A 17,226-nucleotide genomic window follows, 5' to 3' on the forward strand; every position below is an offset into this window, starting at 1 on the left:
GAAAAACCGTTTCAGGGGTGGATTTTAAACACCTCTATGGATTATAAAATGCAATTTAAAAAATCGATTTTTTCAACCAAAAGATAGTAAAACTCCTCGTAAATGATCAGAGCTAGTTATGTTCAACATCTTGCATTGACTTCTAAACTTCTGAACGTTTGTAGCTACCCAACTAAAATGGATGGAAATTAGATTTAAACTGATTTGTAAACAGGGAAAGACTATTAACATACATTATGTACAAGAACCGTGAGAGAACAACAAGACTGGAAGATCAACAAGAAAGTGCTCAGATAAAAAAATGGTGTGAGACAGTGATGCACTTTTCCGCCACTGCTCTTCAACCTGTATATGGAAAACGCTATGACGGAAATAAAAGAAAAGTTCAAGAGTAGGATTAAAATTCAAGGTGAAAGGATATCAATTATGAGATATGGTAGTGACAGTGCTATCCTCTGTGAAGGTGCTGAAAAATTACAGGATCTTTGAGTGAAATGAACAGTCGAATCAGTGCAGAATGTGGATTGGCAGTAAACCGTAAAAAGACAAAAGTAATGAGAAGTAGCAGAAATACGAATAGTGAGAAACTTAACATCAAAATTGACAGTCAAGAAGTAGACAAAGTTAAGGAATTTTACTACCTTGGAGACAAAGCAACCTATGACAGTCTAAACAAGACGAACATTAACAGCTGACAAGCACAGCTAAAGAGGAAATTCCTGGCAAAGAGGATTTTACTGGTATCAAAGACAGGTCTCAATTTGACGGTGAAATTTGTGAGTGTGTTCGTTTGGAGCACAGTGTTGTATGGTAGTGAATTATTGACAGTGGGAAAACCGGAACAAAAAAGAATCGAAGCGTCTAAGATGCAGTATTACAGAAGAATGAAGACGTCGAAAAATCAGCCAACCAGTTGCAAATAGAGATTTATTAGCCCTTGACCTAGGTTTCGAAATTTGTAAAAATATGTTCTTCAGAAGTAATTTTTACAAATATCGAAACCTAAGTCAAGGGCTAATGAACGTTTTTTGCAACTGTAGTAGGGACAGGAAGGTCGGACATCAGTCAAGGTGTGAGGGAATAATCTCCATGGTACTAGACGGACCTGTAGAGAATAAAAACTGTAGAGGAAGACAGAGATTGGGATACTTCAACGAATAATCGAGTACGTATAATGTAAGTGCTATTCGGAGATGATGAAGGAGGTGCGTGACCCTGGATGAAAGCCACTCGGTAGAATAACTACGGGAGCTGTTGTGCCGACTAGCCTGGCGGTTTCCTACATCAGACTACGAGAGTAGTGGTCCGATACATATGTCCTTCCTCAGCAACACGAATTGCAAATATGTAGGAAACATTCTCTCACATTCACACGGAGACTCAGACTGACGGGATACATGCCGGCCAGAGTGGCCGAGCAGGTCTAGGCGCTACAGTCTGGAACCGCGCGATCGCTACGGTCGCAGGTTAGAATCCTGCCTAGGGCATTGATGTGTGTGATGTCCTTAGGTTAGTTAGGTTTAAGCAGTTCTAAGTTCTACGGGACTGATGACCTCCCCAGTTAAGTCCCATAACGCTCAGAGCCATTTGAACCATTTGAACCCAACAGAGCAGGAGTGTCCAATAGGTTGCTGCATAAGTTTGTAACGTTTTTGTTTTCATGCTGGTATTCCGGTTGCTATGGGTTTGTTTATCCACTGTAATTTTTTATTTGTAGCTCACTGTTGCTATCTCAGCTAACATATTGTCAGTTTGTCATTTGGAGAGAGTGAGTGGAGCTGGGCACGCTAGAAAATGGAATGCCAAGTCGATAAACTGAAACAATTTCGACATATTCTTCTGTTTCAGTTCAGTAGAGGGTGAAGGAGCGGAGTCAGCGCGAAACATTTACGCCCTGTATGGGGGTAACGCCATTGGACACAGCTCTGCAAGAAAATGGTTTTTTTGTTTTGAGGAGGATCGCTTTGACATTAGTGACGCTCCACGATCAGGAAGTCTTTCGGGGTTTGATGAAGATCGTATAAACTCATTAATCCACAATGATCCAAGTCGAAGTATTCGAGAACTGGCAGAAGTAATGAACTATGGTCATTCCGTCATCGTGCGGCTTTTGTATGCAATGGGGAAGGTCCAAAAACCGGATGTTTGGGTACCGCATGCTCTAAGACAAAATCATAAAAATCAGTGGGTGGCCATGGTGAGTCTCTGCTTGTTCGTCATTAATTGGCTCATGTACAACACCGACCTTTCCCAGCCTGTATCGTTACCGGTGACACGAAATGGTCTCCTTAAAAGACAGGAAAAGAAACGAATGTTGGGCCCAAACGAAGCGCCAACTTCCCGTACAAAGACCTGCGTGCATCTACAAAATATGACGTTACCATCTGGTGGAACAACGTCTGTGTGGTGTACCACGAATTATTCTACGAGGTGTAACCATCACTGGTGATGCTAATTGACAACAACTGAGACATCTTGCAGATGCAATCCAAGAACAACCCATTCTGGTAGACTGATAAAAAACAGTATACAACAATCGGGTTGGCAAGTCATTCCGCACCTACCTTATTCACCTGATGTCGCACTTTCAGATTTTCAAATTTTCTGCCCTCCATTCAACAACCTTCAGCGGACTTCCTTTCCAGATGAAAATGCTCTCCGAACATACTTCGGTGAGTTTTTCACTTCAAAACCACATGATTTCTACACTCGCGAAACCGAAAAGTTTCTCCAGCGTTGGCAGACTGTTGTAAATAGTGAAGGAAAATTCATTATTGTCGACTAAAGTCTCTGTAATGTGTATTTGTAGTGTTAAACTTAAGAAAAAACGCTACGACTTATGTGCCAACCCAGTACAATAAGGCAAAGATAAAATCTTGTGAGAAAGTGGTGGCTGAATGTAAACGACTTTGTGGATGAGATAGTTCGATGTGAGCAGGAAATTATTAGCTACCAGCGCAGACGACCTTGACTTGGCGATTGAACGGGCGTGATCCACACCATACACCGGCGGAAACCGGTCCGTTCCCGAGCGATACACGCATCGGCTTGCAAGCATAGAAATACCGATCGGTAGTTAAAAAGGTATGAAGAACACATTGAAGCTTTTCACAGCCAGGTACAATTTCAGCAGTAGGTAGCAGGAACACGGATGTATAAGCTTCTATGTAGACTCCTTTTTCTAGACTCAACGTATGTGACGACTCATACTACGTAATTCCCACCCAAATATTATTTTTTCGATGTTGCAAGTTCCTGGCAGAGGATGTAAGACAGTAATGCCTCATTAATTGTAGTCACGTTGAGTTCTGGCATTACGCCGTTTCACTTCCGATGTCACTTGATTACTAGCCGCGTGGAGTGGCCGCGCGGTTAGAGGCGCCATGCCACAGATTGCACGGCCCCTCCCGCCGTAGGTTCGAGTCCTCCCCTGTTGTTCTTAGCGTAAGTTATTTTAAGTAGTGTGTAAAGCTAGGTACCGGTGACCTCAGCAGTTTGGTCCCTTAGGAATTCACACACATTTGAACTTGAGTATTAACAGCTCAACAGTTGTCGGAAAGAAGCATTTAAAACAGGGCGATATATATAAAATAGGCATTTTTAGTGATTAGACGAAACTATAAGATAGAGATTATGAAAAAAAAAAATTCCGCCCAGTACAACTACGTGAAAATTGCCTATTCCTTTGGCGGCTTCATTTTACCTGCTAAATTTTTGCTTTTTATAAACTGCGACATCATGTTTGCTATAGTTTATGTGTTTCTGTTATACTCAGCTTCGACTAATCGTAATAAACTCTTTGAGAAAGTTCTTTGTATGCCCACTAAGGCATTTACACATCTTTGGGAGGTTCTCTATTAGCAAATGGGAAGCTTTTGCGCTTAGGAACCCACGAGTAAGTCTTTGTTTTGTATGTGCAGTGGTCATACCGGTGGTATTTCTCGTCTAGGTTAGTTCTATTTGCGTTAGGAGACCTGGTTTTGTCTTGGTGTTGCGAGATAATTCGGAGTTTCCACACTGAAGATGAAATCGGCTGAGATCAAGTGCCGTGGCGAGTATTAAGTGACTGGTTAGATTACTTCGGGAGAGAATTCTAAATTTATGTCAGTTTAATACGGGATTACCGCGCGCACAGGCTCGAAGCAATATTCTTTCGCAAGTCGAAATGGAACGTCACGGGTTGATCTTTTTTGACTGAACAGAAAGTAACCATAGCAACAAATGTTATCTCTTCAGTCCGTCGTGATCTAGATTCGAAGTTATCGTCCTGAATTTTCAAATTTTCAAATAGCCGTTGTCTTTTTTAAAGTTGTGTTTTGAGAACATATTGTTCTGAATACACTTGTGAGATTCACTTTTCTATTTACTACTCTGAAGATCCACGAAGGCCTGCAAATCAGCTGAATTATTTTGCTGATAACAGATCTTTACATTAACGAGATTCTTATTTGAATGAACATTCCGTTCAAACCAAGTCATTTCTTTGCTATTTGTATACCACGCAGCGGCACGCTACCACAACGTTATATTGCTGTAACTTGTTGGTCCCAACCGCGGCTTGTGAATATTTTGATGCATCAGAGGCAACTCACTGAATTAAGTCTGCAATTGCAAAGCAATGGGAATAAGTGTTTCTGTCTTTGAATGAAATTTGGTTTCAAATGCAGAAAGGTAGGTCGACGTCTGCTGTGATCGAACCAGTTCTACTTCCTCAGTACACTACTTAGTCACTTGGCACCTTACTGAGATATTAGGTGAAAATAATATTCATAAAATGTATGCTGAAACTAATGACTCAATTATTCCTTCATGCTCAGAATCAATGACTACATGTCGGAGGGGACATCTGATCTGCACAGAAGCTGCAACTAAAAAGCAAATATGTTACTCAGTTCTTAGTCAGTCTGCTGATGAATCTCTAATCATTTAATGTTTGGACAGCAATATGCTAAATCATTTTCATTGCGCTTAAATTTAGTAAGCGTGAGCGCGTGCCTGGGCATATTTTGTTAAATATACAATGTCAGATTGCGTTTCCAGATTATTTTAGTGGGGCATAAAGATTTACTAAAATTAATTCAATTAAACAGTTTAGATAGCATGTAAGTTTTATATATTTGACTTGCTGACCGCTTTCGTTCTCTTGTAAGACCATCATGAGACCAGTTTTTACTCTGTAAACAAGAGCATTGCATGATGATTTCACGGGTATGCAGTTGAATGTCATCGACCTCACGGCACCATACTTCGACGGCACAACTGGCCGCCATCTTCAAGTGAGATTGCAGGTGCACAATTAAGCAGGAACTGGTAACATCAGGTGCGGCGTCTCCTTTAAACCTCGGGAACAAGCCGCTGCGCGTGCGCGAGAAGCAGAACGGCTGCTCTCTGCGAAGCGAAGAATTGCAGCGCCGCCGGAGATAGAAACTAACAAAAGCGATGAATCGCAAATTAAGATGCAGCCGATCGGAAACTGGGCCGTTGTTGTTTTATATCTAATAAAATAGAATTCTGCATCTTACTTCAGTAAAAATCTTTATCTCTGTTAAAAGTGTCATCGGATATTTCGACGGACTGCTTGGTTACACAATTCCAGTAACGGGTAAATTTAGTTTTGCGTCATGTTTTCGGGCCTATATTCCTTATTACAGCCACACGAAAACGTAAGTATAAACGAATATAGGCGCGAAAACATCGCGACAAACTAAATTACATTCTAGAAGATAGGTTAACTAGCAGCAAAAAACTTTCTCATCAACATCATTTGGTTGCGGATGACAAGCTACCTACTGTAATTAACACACAAGTGATCCAGAAAATTAATGCACACCAAATGTAAAGGTATTTACAAAAGGAAACGATCTGTTGTTTGAACTAAAAGTGCACATAGTTTTATAATCATTAAACAAAAATGTTCACATTGCGGAATAAATAGAAACGAAAACCCACTGATGATAGCACAGTGGTGCCGAAACATGTTTGGGTTCTGAGAAAAACGGTGTTTTGCATAACTGGCGGACCTGACATCCAACGGTATACCATATATTTACTCATAAATATTGACGAGCCATAGATAATAAATCGGTTATCTTCTTTGGCAAGACGCCATCATTGTAAATTGAAATAAATGAATGTGTTTTTAAAAGACAGTGCTGGTCATTTTGTACGATTTTGTCGCTTACATTAATTTAAATCATTTGCTCGTTCCAATTAATACATTCTGAATTGAGGCAAAATTACACAACTTAGAGTTGGCCATGTGTTCATTTCAAGAACAAAGCTGTATATTTACCAACTAAAATGTACTTTAAACAAGGTCACTGACTAGCTGGACTGCTATATTAATGGATGCAGCGAATATTATCGAGAGGTTTGTTGCTGTTTACGTTTATAAGCAAGCAACTTCATTGTATACTAAGATAAACAGGTACTGCAAGGTTGTGACCACTACCAAAGAAAATAAATTGCTCCTAACCTGTCCTATTCTACCTGACACTGAGTCCAAAGACTAAAAAGAAGTCACCTGCTTGTAACAGGAATTTCTTTGACCAAGACTATTTGACACTTAGCCATCTGTCATTCAGTTAACATGGTGTACTCAGTAATGAAACAAAGCAGTAGGCTCTGCCAGAAATATCGACTCTTAGACAATGTGTCTAATAGCGTATTTTAATACGACAGTATGCCATCTTAGGCAATTTATAACACTTGTAAGTAAGCATTACAAATATGGATTCTTATACGGTTATTTCACTTGTTATGTATTTCATTGTTATTGTCTAACCAGCTTTCAGAAAACACTTGATAATGGCACTTTGAAGCCGAAATCATGATTGTGTAAGCGTTAACACTGTAAATAAATAACAGTCTAATGGCGATACTGACTTAAAAGAAATACATTATGACTGTGGCCTCGCATTATGAAAAAATCATTAAAACAAAGTCGTTTTCGATCCAGCGAGATCTTTTCAGAAATTACCATCAACAGCATTCTCCCATCACTGTGAAAATATTTTATAATCTCCAGTCTACACAGAGATAAATTATCATCGCAATCAAATAAGAGAAATCAGAGCTCGTACAGAAATATTTAAGAGTTCATTTTTCCCAAGACCTGTCAGAGAGTGGAACGGTTGAGGAAGAGACTGAAGATGGTTCGAAGAACCCTCTGCCGGGCACTTAAGTGTGAACTGCATTGCTGAATAATGTTATTATTTTTCTTTTTCATATGGGCCCTCGTTTAACTTAGTATAACTGGAGAAACTACTCACGTTTTGCCATATTTTCTGGCTCTTCCCTGGAAGAAAATCACAACGTATTTTTCTTTGCTGGTACATGATGATTCCACCGATGAGAAAACGTAGGTCTGTTGTAATATTTCTGGCTTAGTCTGCCATCATATTAGGCTCCAAGAAGCTGTTTCCAGAGCAGTGGAGATGCAAAAAGTATATAGATGACGATGTTAGATTCGGTTCCATTCCCATGAGAAAGACCGCCTGCATAATGCTACTGCTCTGTGATTGGCTGCTGTGTTCGGAGCAAGGTCGCCAAAACATTAAAGTATAATTATTATTATTAGTTAAACTACTCATTGGAATGACTTCACTTTTTAATATAAATATCTCTCAACAGCTGACTATCAATTAGTCATTTTAGAATTATTAATAACAATTTAAATCAAAAACAAAAGACTGACGAAATTACAGACGAAGCACTTCGTAAGCGTTCGGGTCACGCCTTTTCTGGTATGGCGCGCGAAGTGTTTCGGAATATTCGTCACTCTGGATTAGGCAGTCGAGAAGAACAGACATGTTGTATGTCGTAGGATGTGTTTCCAATTTTTGTTTAAGTTCCTGTTCGTCACTCTGGATTGGGCAGTCGAGAAGAACAGACAGGTTGTCTGTCGTAGGACGTGTTTCCAATTTTTATTTAAGTTCATGTTCGTCACTCTGGATTAGGCAGTCGAGAAGAACAGACAGGTTGTCTATCGTAGTATGTGTTTGCCAGTATTCAGTATTAAAAGAATCACTGCGGTAGTCATGAGGCACAGACCACAGACACGTACCACACATAGCGTAAAGATACATTTTCGTAAACATTGTGTTTGATCATGTACTTTGCTGTATCAGAAGGTGTCGTGTTAAGGTCATGTAGTCTTCTCGTTTGGTTATATTAAAATACGCGAGTAGCATCCCAAAGAAGTGATACATTATTACAGAACAGAATCTCGCTAAAAGTCAGTTTCAGCCTCAAGATACAGAACCTACGACCTGCGTGCTGTTTTCTGCGCTGGGGACATCAACTTGAAGACAGCAGGTTAGTGAACTATAACAGAACCTTCGTATTCCACACAGTGCAGTGGAAACAACTAGGCGCCTCACGTGTACTGCATGCACAAAACAAATGTGCTCAGTGACACGTCATCTGCAGTAATGCAGAGGAGGTAAAGGAGGATGATCGTTATTAAAACCTACAATCAATTCATTCTTCCTTTCTTGCCGTCCTGTTACAATATCTTTAATGTGAACTCAAGTGAATAGTGTAATGAATCGTTGTAAAAGAGAACTAATCTTTCCATTCAGCTCAGGAATAATCTAATTTTAAAATCGAACTAAACATTTTCTAAGAAACGAACGCAGGTGGAACTAGTAAATGACAGAGACGATCCGTTCGTGCACAAGTCGCTCACATCTTCTGCTGTTCGCACAGAGCTTTTGAATTTACAGGATGACAAACGCACTGAAAGAAAATGGAAGCCGAATCTGCCCGAGCCAGACACGAAGTACGTACGTGGAAGATAATATGCGAGTAGCGAAAGCCTTCAGGCAGTAACGAAACGGTACTGACGAGTCTCGTGACATTATAGTTACTCAACAACGAATATGCCTACATACGATATCCAGTAGCTCTAGTCTTACAGAGTTAATAAATATTCTTCTTGTTCGCTTATTTACTTCTGAAGGTTCTGGTTTCCAAAAGTTATTAAGTCGCTCGATCAAGAATTTAAGGTGGTAAATCCGTTAATCACATATTCCGGTGCATATGTTAATCGTCCCCCCATGAACCATGGACCTTGCCGTTGGTGGGGAGGCTTGCGTGCCTCAGCGATACAGATGGCCGTACCGTAGGTGCAACCACAACGGAGGGGTATCTGTTGAGAGGCCACACAAACATGTGGTTCTTGAAGAGCGGCAGCAGCCTTTTCAGTAGTTGCAGGGGCAACAGTCTGGATGATTGACTGATCTGGCCTTGTAACATTAACCAAAACGGCCTTGCTGTGCTGGTACTGCGAACGGCTGAAAGCAAGGGGAAACTACAGCCGTAATTTTTCCCGAGGATATGCAGCTCTACTGTATGATTAAATGATGATGGCGTCCTCTTGGGTAAAATATTCCGGAGGTAAAATAGTCCCCCATTCGGATCTCCGGGCGGGGACTACTCAGGAGGACGTCGTTATCAGGAGAAAGAAAACTGGCGTTCTACGGATCGGAGGGTGGAATGTCAGATCCCTTAATCGGGCTGGTAGGTTAGAAAATTTAAAAAGGGAAATGGATAGGTTAAAGTTAGATATAGTGGGAATTAGTGAAGTTCGGTGGCAGGAGGAACAAGACTTTTGGTCAGGTGATTACAGGGTTATAAATACAAAATCAAATAGGGGTAATGCAAGAGTAGGTTTAATAATGAATAACAAAATAGGAGTGCGGGTTAGCTACTACAAACAGCATAGTGAACGCATTATTGTAGCCAAGATAGACACAAAGCCCATGCCTACTACAGTAGTACAAGTTTATATGCCAACTAGCTCTGCAGATGATGAAGAAATAGATGAAATGTATGACGAGATAAAAGAAATTATTCAGGTAGTGAAGGGAGACGAAAATTTAATAGTCATGGGTGACTGGAATTCGTCAGTAGGAAAAGGGAGAGAAGGAATCATAGCAGGTGAATATGGATTGGGGGGAAGGAATGAAAGAGGAAGCCGCCTTGTAGAATTTTGCACAGAGCATAACTTAATCATAGCCAACACTTGGTTCAAGAATCATAAAAGAAGGTTGTATACCTGGAAGAATCCTGGAGATACTAAAAGGTATCAGATAGATTATATAATGGTAAGACAGAGATTTAGGAACCAGGTTTTAAATTGTAAGACATTTCCTGGGGCAGATGTGGATTCTGACCACAATCTATTGGTTATGAACTGCAGATTGAAACTGAAGAAACTGCAAAAAGGTGGGAATTTAAGGAGATGGGACCTGGATAAACTGAAAGAACCAGAGGTTGTAGAGAGTTTCAGGGAGAGCATAAGGGAACAATTGACAGGAATGGGGGAAAGAAATACAGTAGAAGAAGAATGGGTAGCTCTGAGGGATGAAGTAGTGAAAGCAGCAGAGGATCAAGTAGGTAAAAAGACGAGGGCTAATAGAAATCCCTGGGTAACAGAAGAAATATTGAATTTAATTGATGAAAGGAGAAAATATAAAAATGCAGTAAATGAAGCAGGCAAAAAGGAATACAAACGTCTCAAAAATGATATCGACAGGAAGTGCAAAATGGCTAAGCAGGGATGGCTAGAGGACAAATGTAAGGATGTAGAGGCTTGTCTCACTAGGGGTAAGATAGATACTGCCTACAGGAAAATTAAAGAGACCTTTGGAGAGAAGAGAACCACTTGTATGAATATCAAGAACTCAGATGGCAACCCAGTTCTAAGCAAAGAAGGGAGGGCGGAAAGGTGGAAGGAGTATATAGAGGGTTTATACAAGGGCGATGTACTTGAGGACAATATTATGGAAATGGAAGAGGATGTAGATGAAGACGAAATGGGAGATAAGATACTGCGTGAAGAGTTTGACAGAGCACTGAAAGACCTGAGTCGAAACAAGGCCCCGGGAGTAGACAACATTCCATTTGAACTACTAATGGCCTCGGGAGAGCCAGTCATGACAAAACTCTACCATCTGGTGAGCACGATGTATGAGACAGGAGAAATACCCTCAGACTTCAAGAAGAATATAATAATTCCAATCCCAAAGAAAGCAGGTGATGACAGATGTGAAAATTACCGTACTATCAGTTTAATAAGTCACAGTTGCAAAATACTAACGCGAATTCTTTACAGACGAATGGAAAAACTGGTAGAAGCCGACCTTGGGGAAGATCAGTTTGGATTCCGTAGAAATATTGGAACACGTGAGGCAATACTGACCTTACGACTTATCTTAGATGAAAGATTAAGAAAAGGCAAACCTACGTTTCTAGCATTTGTAGACTTAGAGAAAGCTTTTGACAATGTTAACTGGAATACTCTCTTTCAAATTCTGAAGGTGGCAGGGGTAAAATACAGGGAGCGAAAGGCTATTTACAGTTTGTACAGAAACCAGATGGCAGTTGTAAGAGTCGAGGGGCATGAAAGGGAAGCAGTGGTTGGGAAAGGAGTAAGACAGGGTTGTAGCCTCTCCCCGATGCTATTCAATCTGTATATTGAGCAAGCAGTAAAGGAAACGAAAGAAAATTTCGGAGTAGGTATTAAAATCCATGGAGAAGAAATAAAAACCTTGAGGTTCGCCGATGACATTGTAATTCTGTCAGAGACAGCAAAGGACTTGGAAGAGCAGTTGAACGGAATGGACAGTGTCTTGAAAGGAGGATATAAGATGAACATCAACAAAAGCAAAACGAGGATAATGGAATGTAGTCAAATTAAGTCGGGTGATGCCGAGGGAATTAGATTAGGAAATGAGACACTTAAAGTAGTAAAGGAGTTTTGCTATTTAGGGAGTAAAATAACCGATGATGGTCGAAGTAGAGAGGATATAAAATGTAGACTGGCAATGGCAAGGAAAGCGTTTCTCAAGAAGAGGAATTTGTTAACATCGAGTATAGATTTAAGTGTCAGGAAGTCGTTTCTGAAAGTATTTGTATGGAGTGTAGCCATGTATGGAAGTGAAACATGGACGATAACCAGTTTGGACAAGAAGAGAATAGAAGCTTTCGAAATGTGGTGCTACAGAAGAATGCTGAAGATAAGGTGGGTAGATCACGTAACTAATGAGGAGGTATTGAATAGGATTGGGGAGAAGAGGAGTTTGTGGCACAACTTGACTAGAAGAAGGGATCGGTTGGTAGGACATGTTTTGAGGCATCAAGGGATCACAAATTTAGCATTGGAGGGCAGTGTGGAGGGTAAAAATCGTAGAGGGAGACCAAGAGATGAATACACTAAGCAGATTCAGAAGGATGTAGGTTGCAGTAGATACTGGGAGATGAAGAAGCTTGCACAGGATAGAGTAGCATGGAGAGCTGCATCAAACCAGTCTCAGGACTGAAGACCACAACAACAACAACATGTTAATCGTTGATATAGCTTGGACCACAGGCGGTGTACTTAAGTGCATTTTAGGAGATTACATTTCTCGGGTGAATGGTAACTGTTTTCTCGTCTCCTCTCTAGAGATGGCTTTGCTAACGCTCGTCGAATTTCCATGTAGCTGCTTGTGTAAAAGAGAAATCGAAACTTCATTACGTCCTTCTGTGTTTACAATCCCCTTATGTGTATCCATATCCACATATGAAACTTGTCGACTTTATTCACCCTTCTTGGAAAACAACATATTTACCTTATCTATTTGTCATGTTTGACGAGGGCTAAGGATTCGGCTTAATTCATGTTTCGTATACATATTGTTATCATTAGCGCTAGATTTTCTGGAAGACTTTCTTCCCTTTTAATGCTATGATTCAGGTGATTCACTTAAAATGCCTCGACCCGTTCTGTTCTTTCAAAACGTCTTCGGTCCCGGGTTCGATCCCCGCCACTGCCTAAATTTTGATAAATAATCAGCATTGGCGGCCGAAGACTTCCGGCATAAGAAGTCAGCGTCATTCTGCCAACGGCCTTGTCAAGGGCGGAGGAGCGGATAGAGGTTCAGGGCACTCTCTTGTCCTAGGGGTGGGAAATTGCCCCTAAAGGCGGAAGAATCAGCAATGATCAACGATATGAGGATGCAGAAGGCAATGGAAACCACTGCATTAAAGACACGTAACGTGTATCCACAGGACATTTGGCCTGTATTTGAAGAAGCGTCATGATGATATCTCCATTGGCAAAAGATTCCGGAATAGTCCCCCATTTGGACCTCCGAGAGGGGACTGCCAAGGGGGAGGTTACCATGAGAAAAAGATTGAATAATCAACGAAAGGATAACGTTCTACGAGTCGGGGCGTGGAATGTCAGAAGCTTGAACGTGGTAGGGAAACTAGAAAATCTGAAAAGGGAAATGCAAAGGCTCAATATAGATATAGTAGGGGTCAGTGAAGTGAAGTGGAAGGAAGACAAGGATTTCTGGTCAGATGAGTATCGGGTAATATCAACAGCAGCAGAAAATGGTATAACAGGTGTAGGATTCGTTATGAATAGGAAGGTAGGGCAGAGGGTGTGTTACTGTGAACAGTTCAGTGACCGGGTTGTTCTAATCAGAGGGCTAAGGATTCGACTTAATTCATGTTTCGTATACGTATTCTTATCAATAGCGCTAGATTTTCTGGAAGACTTTCTTCCCTTTTAATGCTATGATTCAGGTGATTCACTTAAAATTCCTCGACCCGTGCTGTTCTTTGATGCAAGCACGTAGCCTCACGGGGTAAGCTGCTATATAACCTGTAGTTTATTTCAAGTAAATTTGTAATTCGTATTTAACTGAGTGCTTCCCGCCTTTTACCATAATCACGGTGCCTCCTTCCATTGAGGGTAATAGTCTTTTCATGTTTTATCGTGCCATTAAGTAGATAAGTAGAGGCTTGAGTGACCCTCCTAGTAAAGCAGGATTGTTTTCCATACTGGGAAAATCACAGGAACGATCTGTATTAAATTTGAAAATTTTTTTTAATAGTTGAATTGCATGAATAAACTATGCCGTCCGGCGACACCACGGTGGTGTCATGCGCGAAGTAGCAGTCAAAGGCAGGCGACATCACAGTGGTGGGGTGAGCATAGTATCGCGAAGTGGCCGGCGAAAGCACTTTAGTATCTTTTGCATTTTGTTTCTGTTTTGTTTAGGTAACAATAAGTTACACACAACAAGCTTTTTGTTTTTATAAGCACTTTTGCCCTTTCATCATGGCGGACGAAAGAGACAATAGGATTATTTACGATGAATGCGCGGACATCTTGTCTGACGTCCCGACGACTTGTCCGATTGGGAAGAAGACACTGGATATCAAAAAAATGAAAGTGAAGCAGAATCGTAGGAAGATAGTGAAATACGTCCAAGAAGAATTCAGCGAACGCTACGGTTGCCAACTGATTCGGCTGAAGAAGACAGTGCACAGTGGTCAGACTTTGATTTGAGGACCAATAATAAATTTGAAGGATCCCCGTGTCCAAACATATTTCCCAAAGATACACAGAGCGTCGAGGATATTGTAGAATTATATACTGGGAACGATCTACACTCCTGGAAATGGAAAAAAGAACACATTGACACCGGTGTGTCAGACCCACCATCCTTGCTCCGGACACTACGAGAGGGCTGTACAAGCAATGATCACACGCACGGCACAGCGGACACACCAGGAACCGCGGTGTTGGCCGTCGAATGGCGCTAGCTGCGCAGCATTTGTGCACCGCCGCCGTCAGTGTCAGCCAGTTTGCCGTGGCATACGGAGCTCCATCGCAGTCTTTAACACTGGTAGCATGCCGCGACAGCGTGGACGTGAATCGTATGCGCAGTTGACGGACTTTGAGCGAGGGCGTATAGTGGGCATGCGGGAGGCCGGGTGGACGTACCGCCGAATTGCTCAACACGTGGAGAGTGAGGTCTCCACAGTACATCGATGTTGTCGCCAGTGGTCGGCGGAAGGTGCACGTGCCCGTCGACCTGGGACCGGATCGCAGCGACGCACAGATGCACGCCAAGACCGTAGGATCCTACGCAGTGCCGTAGGGGACCGCACCGCCACTTCCCAGCAAATTAGGGACACTGTTGCTCCTGGGGTATCGGCGAGGAGCATTCGCAACCGTCTCCATGAAGCTGGGCTACGGTCCCGCACACCGTTAGGCCGTCTTCCGCTCACGCCCCAACATCGTGCAGCCCGCCTCCAGTGGTGTCGCGACAGGCGTGAATGGAGGGACGAATGGAGACGTGTCGTCTTCAGCGATGAGAGTCGCTTCTGCCTTAGTGCCAATGATGGTCGTATGCGTATTTGGCGCCGTGCAGGTGAGCGCCACAATCAGGACTGCATACGACCGAGGCACACAGGGCCAACACCCGGCATCATGGTGTGGGGAGCGATCTCCTACACTGGCCGTACACCACTGGTGATCGTCGAGGGGACACTGAATAGTGCACGGTACATCCAAACCGTCATCGAACCCATCGTTCTACCATTCCTAGACTGGCAAGGGAACTTGCTGTTCCAACAGGACAATGCACGTCCGCATGTATCCCGTGCCACCCAACGTGCTCTAGAAGGTGTAAGTCAACTACCCTGGCCAGCAAGATCTCCGGATCTGTCCCCCATTGAGCATGTTTGGGACTGGATGAAGCGTCGTCTCACGCGGTCTGCACGTCCAGCACGAACGCTGGTCCAACTGAGGCGCCAGGTGGAAATGGCATGGCAAGTCGTTCCACAGGACTACATCCAGCATCTCTACGATCGTCTCCATGGGAGAATAGCAGCCTGCATTGCTGCGAAAGGTGGATATACACTGTACTAGTGCCGACATTGTGCATGCTCTGTTGCCTGTGTCTATGTGCCTGTGGTTCTGTCAGTGTGATCATGTGATGTATCTGACCCCAGGAATGTGTCAATAAAGTTTCCCCTTCCTGGGACGATGAATTCACGGTGTTCTTATTTCAATTTCCAGGAGTGTATTTGAATATGTCAGCAACGAAACCAACAGGTACCACAGTCAAAATTGCAATAGAAGGAAACTGGATTTAAAAAAGTCAACTTTGTCGACGTTACGGGGCCCCGAAATTCAAAAATTGTTTGGGCTTGCTATCCTTATGGGAGCCGTAAAAAAAGCAGGGATCGATGATTATTGGTCAATGCATCCGTTGATAGACACATCGATATTTCATAAAACTAAGTCCCGCAACCGATACAGGCAAATATGTTCATTTTTACATTTTTCCGACAGTAACAATAAACCCGATAATGCCGACCGGCTTATCACAGTTCAATTCGTAATTGATTATTTTTCCAAAAAGTTTAAAGAAACGTTTAATCCAAGTCAAAACATCTCAGTTGATGAAGTAATGATACCGTGGCGTGGACGGTTAAATTTTAAAGTTTACAATCCATCGAAAATTACGAAATGCGGCATACTCATTCGGATGCTGTGTGATTCTAGTACGGAATACACTTCCTCATTCAAGATATATTCCGGTGCTGGACAGCCTTTAGCAGAAACACTGATGGATCTATTGACACCTTCTGATGGAAAGTGGATCACTTCTGCATGGATAATTATTATGACAGTGTAGAACTTGCAGATAAGTTACTTGAAAAGAAAATTCGAGTCTGTGGAACGCTACGAAAAAATATAGGATTTCCGGAAAATTAAAGCGCGCAAAAGTCAATGCGTCTGAAGCTTGTCACCAACGGAAAAGGTGACAAGCGGCCGGCGACAAGCCAAGTAATCGGAATTAGCGCTGTCGGCACTCATCATCATCATCATCATCATCATTTAAGAGTGATTATGCCTTTCAGCGTTCAGTCTGGAGCATAGTCCCCCTTATAAAATTCCTCCATGATCCCCTATTCAGTGCTAACATTGGTGCCTCTTCTGATGTTAAGCCTATTTCTTCAAAATCATTCTTAACCGAATCCAGGCACCTTCTCCTTGTTCTGTCCCGACTCCTCCTACCCTCTACTGCTGAACCCATGAGTCTCTTGGGTAACCTTGCTTCTCCCATGCGTGTAACATGACCCCACCATCTCAGCCTGTTCGCCCTGACTGCTACATCTATAGAGTTCATTCCCAATTTTTCTTTGATTTCCTCATTGTGGACACCCTCCTGCCATTGTTGGAATATCTTGGTGTCATCCTGGATCGTACACTATGCTTCAAACAACACCTTCTTAACTTAGCTCAAAAGCAGAGGACTCGAAACAACATCCTCCATAAGCTATGCGAAACTACCTGGGGATCTTCAGCAACCACACTGCGAACTTCAGCTCTGGGCTTGGTATACTCAAGTGATGAGTATTGTGCACCTGTTT

This window comes from Schistocerca cancellata, chromosome 9, assembly GCF_023864275.1.
Source record: "Schistocerca cancellata isolate TAMUIC-IGC-003103 chromosome 9, iqSchCanc2.1, whole genome shotgun sequence".
NCBI classification, from domain to species: Eukaryota; Metazoa; Arthropoda; class Insecta; order Orthoptera; family Acrididae; genus Schistocerca; species Schistocerca cancellata.